General features: G+C 36.9%; 1 protein-coding gene across 2 annotated transcripts in view; it reads right to left on the reverse strand.

The window, feature by feature from the left end:
* Nucleotides 1–14,869, reverse strand: part of LOC132429456 (tubulin-specific chaperone cofactor E-like protein) — a 162,065-nt gene that overhangs the window by 86,933 nt on the left and 60,263 nt on the right. The window lies entirely within an intron of this gene.

Below are 14,869 nucleotides of genomic sequence, written 5' to 3' on the forward strand. Positions count from 1 at the left end.
AAAACAGTGACAACTTAAGCCACTAGCGCATGAACTACTGACTTCTTCAGAACTATAGGTAAACTACACTGTTATTCTCAACATCTTTCTAATATCCTAGTCTAATATTATATCTACTTACCTGCCTACCTACCTATTGGGTGACTATTGTGGAATCTGTGATCTCAAATCGTTGCCCTTTTTTTTTAAATAATTAATTAATTAATTAATTTTAGTTTTGGCTGTGTTGGGTCTTTGTTTAGGGCTTTCTCTAGTTGCGGCGTGCGGGCGCCACTCTTCATCGCGGTGCACAGGCCTCTCACTGTCGCGGCCTCTCTTGTTGTGGAGCACAGGCTCCAGATGCGCAGGCTCAGTAGCTGTGGCTCACAGGCCCAGTTGCTCCACCGCATGTGGGATCCTCCCAGACCAAGGCTCGAACCCGTGTCCCCTGCATTGGCAGGCGGATTCTCAACCATTGCGCCACCAGGGAAGCCCTGAAATCGTTGCCCTTTTGAGGCCACAGTAAAACCCCGTTCTTGTGTATCTGGGAAGAGTCTCTCCTAAAGATGGCCAACATGCCTGCTGCTAATCTTTATATAAGAATCAGCTTAGAAAGGAGAGGAGAACCTAGAAAAAAAGTAGACACTACAAAGATTATAGAGAGAAGTCTAATCACTCTGTGGAGCCTGCTTGCTTGGGCACCAGCATCAAGGCAGGCAGATACCTAAGCATGTGTTCCTTGGTAACAGATGGGAAGATGGACGTAGACCAGCAGTTTCCGACCCCTGGGGAAGGCATAAGTTACAAACAAAAACATCTAGTTGTATGTTAGCTGTTAACTCAGCTTTTTCAGTGATGCTTTGTTGAATGTTCCAGCCTAGCCTAGTCGACTGTAACACAAGGAATTTGTGGAAGAGTCAAGAATACGCTCTTGTAAAGAAGTGGTAAATGAGGGACACAAGTTCCTTGATCAAGGCAGGAATAAACAGCCAAAGACACCAAGAGGGAAGTGAATTATAGAGGTGAGACTAGGGCCCAGGAGGACAAGTTTCCCATGTGGAAAATCTTGCCTCCGCTGCCAGCCTTGGAGGATCTAGGTTTGATTTCATTGAGAAAGCTAAGCAGTTTCCTACAATCCAGAGAGGGGGAAAATGCTGAAAAAGTCTAATATTAGCTTTATTATAACCAAGATATACTGAGGTTAATTCGGGATCAGAATACAATGGTCATAAGATTACCCCCGCCACGTTCCCCACCCTACTGGCTTTGATTCGGTTAAATCAGTGTTATAATAAGGTTGGTAGGAGCACGGAAGCTGTAGTAAGACATCTGTGGTCAGGGATGGAAGTAATCATGTCCATGAAAGGGAGTAGCAGGTATGGTAAAGTAGCACTGGCCTTGGAGTCAGAAGACCTGACTTCAGAGTCTTGACTCCATCTTATAATTAGCTGTGTGGCTTACCAACTCACTCAATCCTTTTGGATCTCAGATTTCTCACTAGTAAAACTGGGATAATAAGTCTGCCCTTCCTACCTTGTAAGACAGTCATAAGAATCATATAAAATAACAGATGAGCAAGCACTTTGTAAGTTCTAAGTTCATATGCAAATAAAAAGGATTAACATTACATTCCTGCTGTCTGGGACTTACATTATTAAAACGCACACACCACTAAGAAAATATATGATTGAAATCTTCTTAGGTAGGACTTCTTGGAAAAGGTGATGGTACGATGAAAAAGATTATAGAATTGTCTTCTCCCACGACTTGAGCCCCAAATGGTATTCTTTTAAAAGGGTAAAATATTACCGGCAGCAACTAATACAGGAAAAGAGGAAACTGCCTTATTGCCATAACCTTTTAAAAGGAACCAAAAGCTCTGTACCATGTGGTTCTGTTAAGCAAGGGTCCTAACTCACCCCCCAGAAGCCATTATGCAGAAAGAAGGTAAGGAAACAAAATCCTGAGCGTACTGACCAATACTTCCTAATTTAGAGCAAACTGGGCTGGGGGGTAAGGAGTCAGCTGGGAGGAAGACTGAGGAAACACCTTAGGGATCAGAAGTCTCTACATCCCACTGCCAGGATGTCAGGATCTTAGCAATGGCAAACGAAACAAAACAGTCCACACAAACAAAAAACAAAACTACCAGGCCTTGAAATTTTCCAAGGCTGCAAACTGAAAAAGTGAAATGATTCAAAGTCCAAAGGTATCTTTCCTTCACCCAATCTCCTAGCATATGCCTTTAAGTCAGTGAAAGTAGGTTATGATAATTTAATAAAATCTTGGAAAAGACAGCAGAACCTAGGGGTCAAATAAGCTGAACCCAATTCTACGGATATTTTCCCTTCAGACTACAGAAAAGGAGACAGAATTGTAATACCCCAGGCTCTCAAGCTCTGCCCAGGAGGGACAAAAGGAACAATGGCAAAGGGGTCAAGGAGTTTACTTATACTATGTTTCAGTAAAGAGATGGTGTAGATAGAGGTATCCACTTTTATACATAAGCAAGAATATAAGACACAAAATGGCAACCAAGCACATACCACTGCAAAAGGAATAAAAGAGAGAAACACATTAAGTAAAAGGCAGAGGCAGAACTCAATCTGAAAGAAAACATAATTGAATGAAAAGAAAATGCCCCACAAATACTCTAAGGTCTAGAAATTAATAAGTGCATAAATATAATAAAACAGGAGCTCAAAGGTAAATGATAAACAGCAGAATGAGATGAAAAGGGAGATTTCAGCACCGGTGAAAGAAACAGGAGCAAAATAACACATTACCTACCGAATAAGTAAATTAGGAAGTATGACCCAGGAATATTATACCTCACCAAGTTTTTTCAGAAATAAATTTAACAAGCAAATATTCTGAAACAAGAACTTAGGGAACAGGGCACCCGTGAGTCCTTCTGAAAAAGAAAAACACTACTCAACAATGGGATTAAAGAACTAGTGTTAAGCCCTGAATCTAGTTAACTATAAAACTAAAACTTAAAATAATAACTGTATGATCCTAGACTTATTTATACTTGACACTATAGTCAACTGAATTTATCTCAAGCACAAACATATTTTTACACAAAATATGGTCCCTGTGCAGAAACTAGTCTGCAATTGGTCAAGTCTATCTACAAATTAAATGACCTATAAATTAGGACACTCTAAAAGGTCTTATAGTTTTCTCAAAATCAACATGTCCAGAAATAATTCATTGCTACTCCCCAACCATCTTCTCTTCTAGTCTTCCTTATCTCAGCAAATGGCACCAGGAACTGAATAGTCATCCCGATTCCTTCCTATCTCTCCTCTCCACTTCTCCCATTCAATCACTTGCCGTGTCATACTAATTCTATTCCTAAACATTTCATGAATCTACCTTCATCTCTCTTGCCCACCTGTCTTGTAAATTCAAGCCACTATCGTTAATAACCTGGATTGCTACAGCTTTCTTTGGATGCATAAGCTGGGTAATTTTCCTCAATATTTGTTTCAGCCTCCTCCTAGAATGCCTTTCTGTGCTGCAAAGCTGAAAACTACATTTACCACACTCCTTTACAGGTAAGATTTAACTACCATCAATCTCATTCAACAGCCCTGGGGAGAGACATAGTGGATTTAGCAGACATGGAGTGGGAACAGCTTGGGTAGAGGCTTCCTAATTACCAGATTGTGGTTCAAGTAGTGTGTTCCTGGAGTCAACACCCTTGGCAGCAGCTTGCTTGATCTCCAGATCACAGCTAAGGTGGTGTGATCCAGCACCAGGGACAGCAGCTTCCTGAGTCTCCCCTTATCTGATGCTAGCAGAGGTAGCAGTACCCTTGGTGGGCTAGTTCTGCGGTACTGCTCTAGGGATAATCCTAGGGAGGCAGCCCTTCCAAAGATTTTGTAAGCACCTTATTCCCTGTATGAAATCCCTTTCTTCTTAAAATAGCTAGTTTGTGGCTTCTGTTATCTATAACTGAATTTCAAATGATACTCTTTCAAATGGTTTCCCAAGACTTCAGGGTGGTCCCCAATTGACCCTTGTCTATATCACAGCCAAAGACATTGTCATAAAACACAAATTTGACTACAACACTCCTCTACTTAAAATCACTCAAGACCCATCAGAATAAAGCCCTAACTCTTTAACATAATTGTGGTAGGCAAAATTTTGGCTCCCCTCAGCAGAGAACCCAGCTGAGCCATCCTGGGCCCACACTTTTGACACATACAAACTATAACATGATAAGTATATATTGTTTCAAGCCACTAAGTTTATGGCAATTCGTTACAGCAGCAGAAAACTAATACAATTGATTAGAAAAGGCCCTTCATGATTTCGTTCCTACGTAAGTTTCCAAATTTATTTTGGGCCATTGACATTACCGCTCCCTGTACCTGCTTTCCACTTATTTAATCTTAAAAGCAATGTTTACTTATTAATTTTCAGGTAAATCCAGCAGGGTTTTATATATGGATAAAAGTTTGGATACGGACTAGGATAACAAATATTCACTCTTTATGCTGTAAAAATGAAGAAACAGCATTAGAGTTGTGACTCACTATAACTCACTATATACACTGAATATGTCCCCCTAAAAGTTACATAAGTAAAGATCATGATTTTAAGATAATATTTTTACTCCTAAGTATCTTACTTTGGATTATCTTTAAGCAGGGCAAATCAGTAGATAAAAGAAATCATGATTTTACAAAATGCCCAGTAAATTTTAGAAACCAATTTCTACCTTAGATATTTTATTCAGTATTCAAAAGTTCATCTAAACTATGTCTGAACTATATCTGTATATTCTGTATTATCTGAGCTTTTCTTAGCATCAGCCCCAAAGCTATAGTCTTAAGAGGTAAAGGGCTTTTTTCTTCCCAAAGCTATAGTCTTAAGTGGTAAATGATTTCTGATGACTAAGTAGTCTTCAGAATTAATGATCTCAATTTATATTCTACCAGTCAGTACTTCTATCTGATTATTAAAAAATATTTAATATCTATAAGTCTCACTTCTGAAGTGGGCAAAATGCTATAAGTCTACCTTGGATGATATTACTGACAAGGATGTACTGCAATAAGCAAATGTTAAATTGTAATACATATTTGTCTGTGTTTGTGTTCAGAGCTTCTGAATAGCATTCCCCACGGTCTCCTAACAGAAAATGATCAATCATAACAAGAACAAAATTTACTACACACAGCATAAAGGCCAGCATGACCACATGGGCAACTGAGAATGATAAATGGGAACCAAATGCTAGCTGAGACCTTGTGAAGAACACTACCCACAGGCAAACTGGCATTGTGCTTTTTTTTTTCTTCCTATTAAATAAAAACACCCACGAGGAGAAAAGCTTCTTTCAACTTTAAGGGTTTTTTAATCGTGAGCAGTTAAAAATCAGGCTACTGGTAGGGTGGGGCTGAAGGTGGCACTAACAAAGGGGGGACCGGGGAATGAACCCATGCTTAGTGGAGCTCGGGTAGGGCAGCTCTACTCCCAGTGCACATAAGTAAGCCTTCACACACTAGCCGTTCCTTGTCCATGGCACACCTGCCTGATGTGACAGACACACGAGCAGATTTTAGTAGCGTGATGGGCAGGTTGGGAGAGGTATGCCCCTTTCTCTTATTGCCCATTTTCACTCTTGATTCCTAAGATAGCTCGGAGCATTTCATCAATCACCATCAATCACAGGTCTATGAAGCTAGAATAAAGACTTGGCACACTACTTGAAAAAGACTGAATGTTCCTACTGTAAATCTTAGTCTGAGGGTGAACTTATGACAAAACCTAAAACCCAAAGATGGACAGAGACTAAAGGTTAACTCATTTTCAGCTCTAACTAGTTTAAAAACTATTCTAACTAAATAATATGAACATTAAATATTTTACATAATTTTTAGGAACCTGGAAGACTAAAGGAGGCCTAGAACCAAAGGCTTTGAGCTGGCAGAAAGCTCGCACATTTGGACCTCACGGCTCCAAATCCATAAAAGAAGCAGCTCACAACCTCAAGGAGCGTCCTAGAGAAAAATGATGGGGTTTACATCTTATGCAGGTACATATACCACAATGGGATTAAGGGCATCCCAGTAGTGTGCTCACAGGTGGCCTATAGTAGTCTTATGCTAACAATTCTATTACTCTATTGATTCTCAAATGCAGACCCATATTGAATCAACTGGAGTCTTTATTCTAAATAAAGCTATTTTACTCCAAAATAAATCTCTAATACATACATCTCTCTCTTTAAGGAAGGCAACAAATAAAACATGAAAAATCTCTTATGGTTCCCTTGGTTGAAACAAATCATTAAGTATAACTAGACGAAAAACATTCACGAAGTTTACTTTGTTTCCCAAGGCATTATGAAGGATTCAAAATACATTTCAAATATCTGATTGCTGTTATTTAATCCCTCCTGTATGGTATGCTTTCTCTCTCTGGTATGGTATCATATCATGGCATATCAAAGAAATCTCCGAAGCATTCTACAGCTGGGACTTTACACTCTTACTGAAACAGTTTCCTCAAGGTCACCAATATCTTATTAAAACACATAAACATCACATTTCAGAAGCAGAAAGGATCGTAGAGATCATCTATTACATATTTTACAGATATAGTAATAGAGGGCCAGTTTGCTAGCCCAAAGTCTATTAGCTGGTGAATGCAAGGGTGGAAATTAGAACTGAGGTCTTGTTCTCAGATCATCATTCTTTCTCAGGTCTCATCTTAATGATTTGCTGCAATAATGAATACCGTTCTAGAAATTCTCTTCTCCTTTCTACATTTCAAATGTCCCCTTTCAATCTCTCTTTACAGGTTCTCTTCCTACCATCTACACTTGGGTAGCACTCAAAACTCACTCCCAGATTCTCTTCCCTTTTCTCTTTGTGATCTTCCATCACAGCGCTCATTCTCTTATTTAGCTTAAGCCATAGATGTTTCCCACTTGTCTTCCTCAAGCTTCTGTATTTCACCTACCTCCAGAATGATTTATTCTCATCTTTCATGCATAGCAAAGAATCTGAAACTGAACTTAGTATTTTCCATATAGTTTTTCATCAAGGCTTGAATCATAGAATTTTGTTTCAATTCACTATTTCTTAAATTCAAGTGCTTTCAAAATTGCCTAGTAAATGGATAAAGATACCTAGTCATATAATGGAATACCACACAGCAGTTAAAATAATTATTTTAATCTACATTTATCAATATGGTTAAAACCTTGATCAATATGGCTCCATATATTCACATTTTAATGCACTTCTGCTCCAAATACAGAGTAAAATGGATAAAATATGAAAGGGTTGAATTGCAAGAAGACATACCAAGGCTCAAAAATAACAGACATCTCCATGGACCAGAAACTGAACAGAAATACAAAGCATACAACTGAAACCACAGGACCACTGGACCCCAGGTCCAAATCAGGCAGTAGCAGTCAGGAGTTAAGTTCGTGTTAGGCAAAGGAAAATAAAGTACTCCATGGGAGAGAGAGGAACTCAAGACAGGTTCACTGCCTGAAGGAGGGGGAGGGTTAGGGTGATGTGAGGCTGGGCATGAAATAAGGAGGCAAAAAACTGCTGCAGATCCACTGCCTCGGGCTACCTCTTTTGAGCAATGGGTCTAGGTAAAAGAAGTAATAAGGTAGCTCTACCAACAGGAATTGAATCAAATCACCTGCTGCTTAGGTGACTAGATTTACCCTAACTCTACAATCAGTGGGATAGGGTCTCCAAAATCCATTACAAGAGCTGGTTCTAGACCAGGGGTCTGGGGAGCTGGTTAGAGGTAACTGCAAAAACCATTAGACAGGGAGAGAGAAGCTCAAACAGGAAGACATAACAATCCTCAATGTGTATGTATCTAACAACAGAGCTTCAAGATAAAGAAGCAAAAACTAATAGAACTGGAAGTAGAAAGAGACAAATCCACAATCACAGTTGGAGGCTTCAGTACCCCTTTCTCAGTAACTGATAGAACAAGTAGACAGAAAATTGTTAACAATGTAAAGACTTGGCCAACACTAAAAACTTGACCTAACTGACATTTTAAATACACATTTCCAAGCAACATCAGAACACACATTTTTTTCTAGTGCATATGGAAGTCTAACCAAGACAGACCATGTTCTAGGCCCAAAACATACTTAATAGGTTTAAAATAACTGAAATAATACAAAGTATGTTATCTGATTATAATGATATTAAACTGGAAATCATTAACAGAACAACAACAATCCCCAAGAATTTGGAAAATACACAACACACCCATAAATAACCCAAGGGTCAAACAGGAAGTCACAAGAAAAATTAGGAAATATTCTAAATTCAATAAAATAAAAATACAATATATCAAAAATTATAGAATGTAGCTAAAGCAGTGTTTAAAGGAAAATGTATAGAATTAAATGCCTGTAAAAGAAAAGAAGAAAGGTCTCAAATCAATGATCTAAACTTCCATCTTAAGAAACTAGAAAAAGATGAGCAAACTAAACTCAAAGCAAGAAGAAGGAAGGAACTAATAAAGATATGAGCAGAAATCAGTGAAATAGAATGCATATAAACAACAGACAAACCATGAAACCCAAAGCTGGTCCATAAGGTTAGTGAATTTGGTAAACCTCTAGCCAGACTGATCAAGAAAAGAAGACACCAATATCAGGACTAAAAGAGGAGACATCACTACAGACTCTACAGACACTAAAGGTTTGTAATAAATGAATATTATGAACAACCTTATGCCCATAAATTCAATAACTAAGATGAAGTGGATGAATTCCTTCAAAGACACAAATTACCAAAGCTCATTCAAGAAGGAACAAATAACTTGAATCAGGCTACATCTATTAAATAAATTTAATCATAGTTAAAACCACCAGTAAAGAAAACACCAGACACAGACGGCCTCATTGATAAATTCTACAAAAGACTTAAGAAAAAGATAATATTAATCCTACACAAAATCTTTTAGAAAAAAGAGGAAAGAACACTCAAAAACTCATTTTATGAGGCCAGCACTATCCTAGTACCAAAACAAGGCAGCCAGAAACTATCAAACTCTTAGAGGAAAACAGGCAGAACACTCTATGACATAAATCACGGCGAGATCTTTTTTGACCCACCTCCTAGAGAAATGGAAATAAAAACAAAAATAAACAAATGGGACCTAATGAAACTTGAAAGCTTTTGCACAGCAAAGGAAATCATAAAAAAGACCAAAAGACAACCCTCAGAATGGGAGAAAATATTTGCAAATGAAGCAACTGACAAATGATTAATCTCTAAAATTTATATGCAGCTCATGCAGCTCAATAACAAACAAACAAACAACCCAACCCAAAAATGTGCAGAAGACCTAAATAGACATTTCTCCAAAGAAGATATACAGACTGCCAACAAACACATAAAAGAATGTTCAACATCATTAATCATTAGAGAAATGCAAATCAAAACTACAGTGAGATATCATCTCACACCAGTCAGAATGGCCATCATCAAAAAATCTAGAAACAATAAATGCTGGAGAGGGTGCGGAGAAAAGGGAACACTCTTGCACTGCTGGTGGGAATGTGAATTGGTACAGCCACTATGGAGAACAGTATGGAGGTTCCTTAAGAAACTACAAATACAACTACCATATGATCCAGCAATCCCACTACTGGGCATATACCCTGAGAAAAACATAATTCAAAAAGAGTCATGTACCAAAATGTTCATTGAAGCTCTATTTACAATAGCCAGGAGATGGAAACAACCTAAGTGTCCATCATCGGATGAATGGATAAAGAAGATGTGGCACATATATACAATGGAATATTACTCAGCCATAAAAAGAAACGAAATTGAGTTACTTGTAGTGAGGTGGTTGGACCTAGAGTCTGTCATACAGAGTGAAGTAAGTCAGAATGAGAAAGACAAATACAGTATGCTAACACATATATATGGAATATAAGAAAAAAAAATGTCACGAAGAACCTAGGGGTAAGACAGGAATAAAGACACAGACCTACTAGAGAATGGACTTGAGGATATGGGGAGGGGGAAGGGTGAGCTGTGACAAAGTGAGAGAGTGGCATGGACATATATACATTACCAAACGTAAAATAGATAGCTAGTGGGAAGCAGCCGCATAGCATAGGGAGGTCAGCTCGGGGCTTTGTGACTACCTGGATGGGTGGGATAGGGAGGGTGGGAGGGAGGGAGATGCAAGAGGGAGGAGATATGGGAACATATGTATATGTATAACTGATTCACTTTGTTATAGAGCGGAAACTAACACACCATTGGAGAGCAATTATACTCCAATAAAGATGTGAAAAAAAAACCAACAAGGCAAAGACATTAAAAGAAAATTACAGATCAATATCCCTCATGAAAGCAGACACAAAAATCCTCTACAAAATATTAGCAAGTTTAACCCACCAACATATAAGAAGGTAATACATAATAAGCAAATGAGATTTATCCTGGGAATTTAAGGCTGGTTAAACATTTTAAGAAATCAGTTAATATAATTCACTGTAATGGACACTAAATAAGAAAAACTACATGAATTTCTCAAGATATGCAGAAAAAGAAAAGGAAAGAGAAAAAAGAAAATAAAGAAAAGAAGTATAAGTCATATAGATTGGAAAAGAAGACATACACTGTGCCTCATACACAACATGACTGCCGACAATGAATTCACAAAAGAACTACTAGAGCTAATAAGTCTAGCAAGGTTGCAGGATACAAGGTCAATATACCAAAAAAAATTGTATTTCTATACCTAGCAATGAACAATTGAAAAGTGAAATTAAAAAATAGTACTATTTATAATAGGACTTAGATACATGAAATCCTTAAGTAAAAATGTAATAAAATATGTGCAGAATTTTTGTGAAAAAATACAAGACACCAATTACTTAAAGAAATCAAAGAAAACTTAAATAAATGGAGAGATACACTGATTCATGGACAAATAAATGGAGAGATATACTGGTTCATGGACAGGAAGACTCAATATTATTAAGATATCAATTCTACCCAAATTGTTCTACAGATTCAACACAATCTCAATCAAAATGCCAGCAGAATTTTTTTCTAGAATTCAACAAGCTTATCCTAATGTTGATATGTAAAGGCAAAAGAACTAAAATAGCCAAAATAACTTTGAAAAGAAAATCAAAGTTGGAGGACCCCCATTACCTGGATCCCAAGACTTATTCTAAAGCTACAGTAATCAAGACAGCATAATATTGGCAAAAGGATAGACACATAGATCATGGAAAAGAACAGAGAATCCAGAAATAGAGAGTCTACCTATATGGTTAATTGATTTTCAACAAAGGTATAAACTCAATTAAATAGAAAAAAGATAGTCTTATTAATGAATACCACTATAACAATGACACTCATATACCCAAATTAAAACAAAACAAAAAGTTAATCCATATCCTAAACCATATACAAAAATTAACTCAAATGAATAAATGTGCTTAAACTATAAAATGTCTAGAAAACATAAGAAATCCCTGTGGGGCTTCCCTGGTGGCGCAGTGGTTGAGAGTCCACCTGCCGATGCAGGGGACACGGGTTCGTGCCCTGGTCCAGGAGGATCCCACATGCCGCAGAGCGGCTGGGCCCGTGAGCCATGGCTGCTGAGCCAGCATGTCCGGAGCCTGTGCTCTGCAACGAGAGAGGCCACGACAGTGAGAGGCCCACATAACGCAAAAAAAAAAAAAAAAAAAAAAAAAGAAATCCCTGTGATCTTAAGTTGGTCAAAGATTTCTTTGATATGACACCAAAAGCACAATCCATAAAAGAAAAAAATCAGTTAAGTTGAATGTCATCAAAATTTAAAACATTTGCTATTTGAAAGAAACTGATAAAAAATAAAATAACAAGCCAGACTGAGAGAAAATATTTACAAAACACATGTCTGGTAAGGGCCATATATCTGGAATATACAAAGAACCCTCAAAATTCAATAATAAGAAAATAACCCAGTACAAAAGTGGGCAAAAGATTTTAACAGATACTTCATCAAAGAAGGTATTTGGATAGCAAACAAGCTCATGAGAAGATGCTCTACACCATTAGTCACTAGGGAAATACAAATTAAAACCACAGCGAGATACCATGATGTATCTATTAGAATGGCTAAAATTAAAGACAGAAACAAGAAAACTGAAAATACCAAGTGGTGGTGAGGATGTGGAGCAAAGGAACTCTCATGTGTTGCTGATGGGAAAGCAAAATGGTACAGTCACTCTGGAAAACAGCTTGACAAGTTAAACACACACTTCCCAAATGACTCAGCAGTTCCACCTCTAGGTATTTACCCAACAGAAATAAGAACTTATGTTCACACACAAACTCATAGGTGAGTGTTTATAATAGCTTTCTTAATAAATTGCCAAAAAAGGGTAAACAACCAGAATGTACTTCAGCTGATAAATGTCTAAATAAACTGTACTACTGAGCAGTAAAAAGGATATCACTAGTGATACACACAAGATAGATAAATCTCAAATGCATTATGCTAAGTAAAAGAAACCAGACTCAAATGGCTACCTACACCTCCTTTCAGAAAAGGATAGACTTACTAGACAGAAAATCAGCAAGAATAAGATCTGAAAAAAACAATCAATCAACAGTATCCAATTGAAATATATAGAACACTCCATCCAACAACAGCAGGATACATGATTTCTAAGCACCCATGGAACAATCACCAAGGTGGGTATAAAATACACGTTAACAAATTTAGAAGAATTGGTATTATGCAGAGTTTTTTTCTGACCATAATGGAACCAAAGTAGAAATCAGCATCAGAAGGATAAGAAGAAAATTCCTAACACTTGGAAATTAAACTTCTAAATAATCCATGGGTCAAATAGGAAGACTCAAATAAAATAATAATTTAAAAAAACATAGAACTGAATGGAAATTAAAATGTAACACATCAAAACATGTGGGATGCCAGCAGTCCTGAGAGTGAAATTTATAGCACTTACGTGTTTATCAGGAAAGCCCTCAAATTAAGGATCTACATTCCTACCTCAAAAACTAGAAAAAGAAGGGCAAATCAAGCAAAAGGAAGGAAATAAGCAGAAATCAATGGCTTTTTTAAAAAAAGGAAGACAACACTGAAAACTACAAAACATTGTTGAAAGAAATTAATGAAGACATAAATAAATGGAAAGACATTCCATGTTCCTGGATTGGAATACTTCATATTATTAAAATGTCTATACTACTCAAAGCAATCTACAGATTCAATGAAATCCCTATCAAAATCCCAATAGCATTTTTTTTGCAGAAATAGGAAAAATCATCCTCAAATTCATATGGAATCTCAAAGGATCCTGATTAGCCAAAACAATTTTGAAAAGGAAGAATAAAATTGAAGGACTCACATTTCCTTACTTCAAAACATATTACAAAGCCACAGTAATCAAAATAGTGTGGTACTGGCATAAAGACAGACATATAGCCAATGGAATTGAATAGAGAAGGCAGCAATAAAACCTCTCATACATGGTCAAATGACCTTTGATAAAGGTGCCAAGACCACTCAATAGTGAAAAGACAGTTTCCTCAACAAATGGTGCTGGGAAAACTGGATACCTACATGCAAAAAAGAAAAGAAAGTGGACCCTTTTCTTATATCATATACAAAAATTAACTCAAAATGCATTAAAGACCTACATGTAAGATCCAAAACTATAAAACTTCTAGAAGAAAACATAGAGGAAAATCTTCATGACAATGGATTTGGCAATGATTTCTTAGATACTACACCAAAAACACAGACAACAAAAGCAAAAATAGACATATGGGACTACATCAAACCTAAAAAACATCTGTATATCAAAGGATACAATGAACAGAGCTAAAAGGCAACTTATAGAATGGGAGAAAATATTTGCAAATCATGTATCCGATAAGGGGTTAATATCTACAATACATAAAGAAACCTAAAACTCAACATCAAGAAAAATTAAAAAAAAAAACCAGATTTAAAAATGGGCAAAGCACTCACACAGACATTTCTCCAAAGATCACATACAAATGACCAAAAAGCATATGAAAAGACATTCAACATCACTAATCATCAAACAAATACAAATCAAAACCACTGTGAGGTAACATCTTACACCCATTAGGATGGATACTATTTAAAAAACACAAAATAACAAGTGTTGTTTGGTGGAGAAACTGGAACACTTGTGCACTGTTGTTGTAATTGTAAAATCATACAACCAACCATGGAAAACAGTATGGTGGTTCTTCAAGACTTAAAAAGAGGATTACCATATGATTCAACAATTCCACCTCTGGGATTCAAAAGAACTGAAAGCTGGGTCTTGAAGAGATATCTGCACACCCATGTTCACAGCAGCACTATTCAAAATAGCCAAGAAGTGGAAGCGAACCAAATGTCTACTGATGGATGAATGGATAAACAAAATGTGGTATATACATACAATGGAATATTACTCAGCCTTAAAAAGGAAGGAAATCCTGTCACATGCTACAACATGGATGAACTTTGAAGATGTTATGCTAAGTGACATAAGTCAGTCACAAAAAGACTATATGATTCTTTTTATATAAGATATCTAGAGTAGTCAAATTCATAGAGACAGAAAGTAGAATGATGTTTGTCAGGTGGTTGTAAGGAGCTGCAGGGAGAGGGTGATGGAGAGTTGACATTTTATAAATATAGAGTTTCAGTTCTGCAAGAGGAAAAACTTTTCTGGAGATTCATTGCACAACAGTATAAATATACTTAACACTACTGAAATGTACAGTTAAAAATGGCTAAGATGGTAAATTTTATCTTATGTATATTTTACCACAATTTTAAAAAATAATTAAGGTGGTAAATTTTGTTATGT

This window comes from Delphinus delphis, chromosome 8 (assembly GCF_949987515.2).
Source record: "Delphinus delphis chromosome 8, mDelDel1.2, whole genome shotgun sequence".
In the NCBI taxonomy this organism is placed as follows: domain Eukaryota; kingdom Metazoa; phylum Chordata; class Mammalia; order Artiodactyla; family Delphinidae; genus Delphinus; species Delphinus delphis.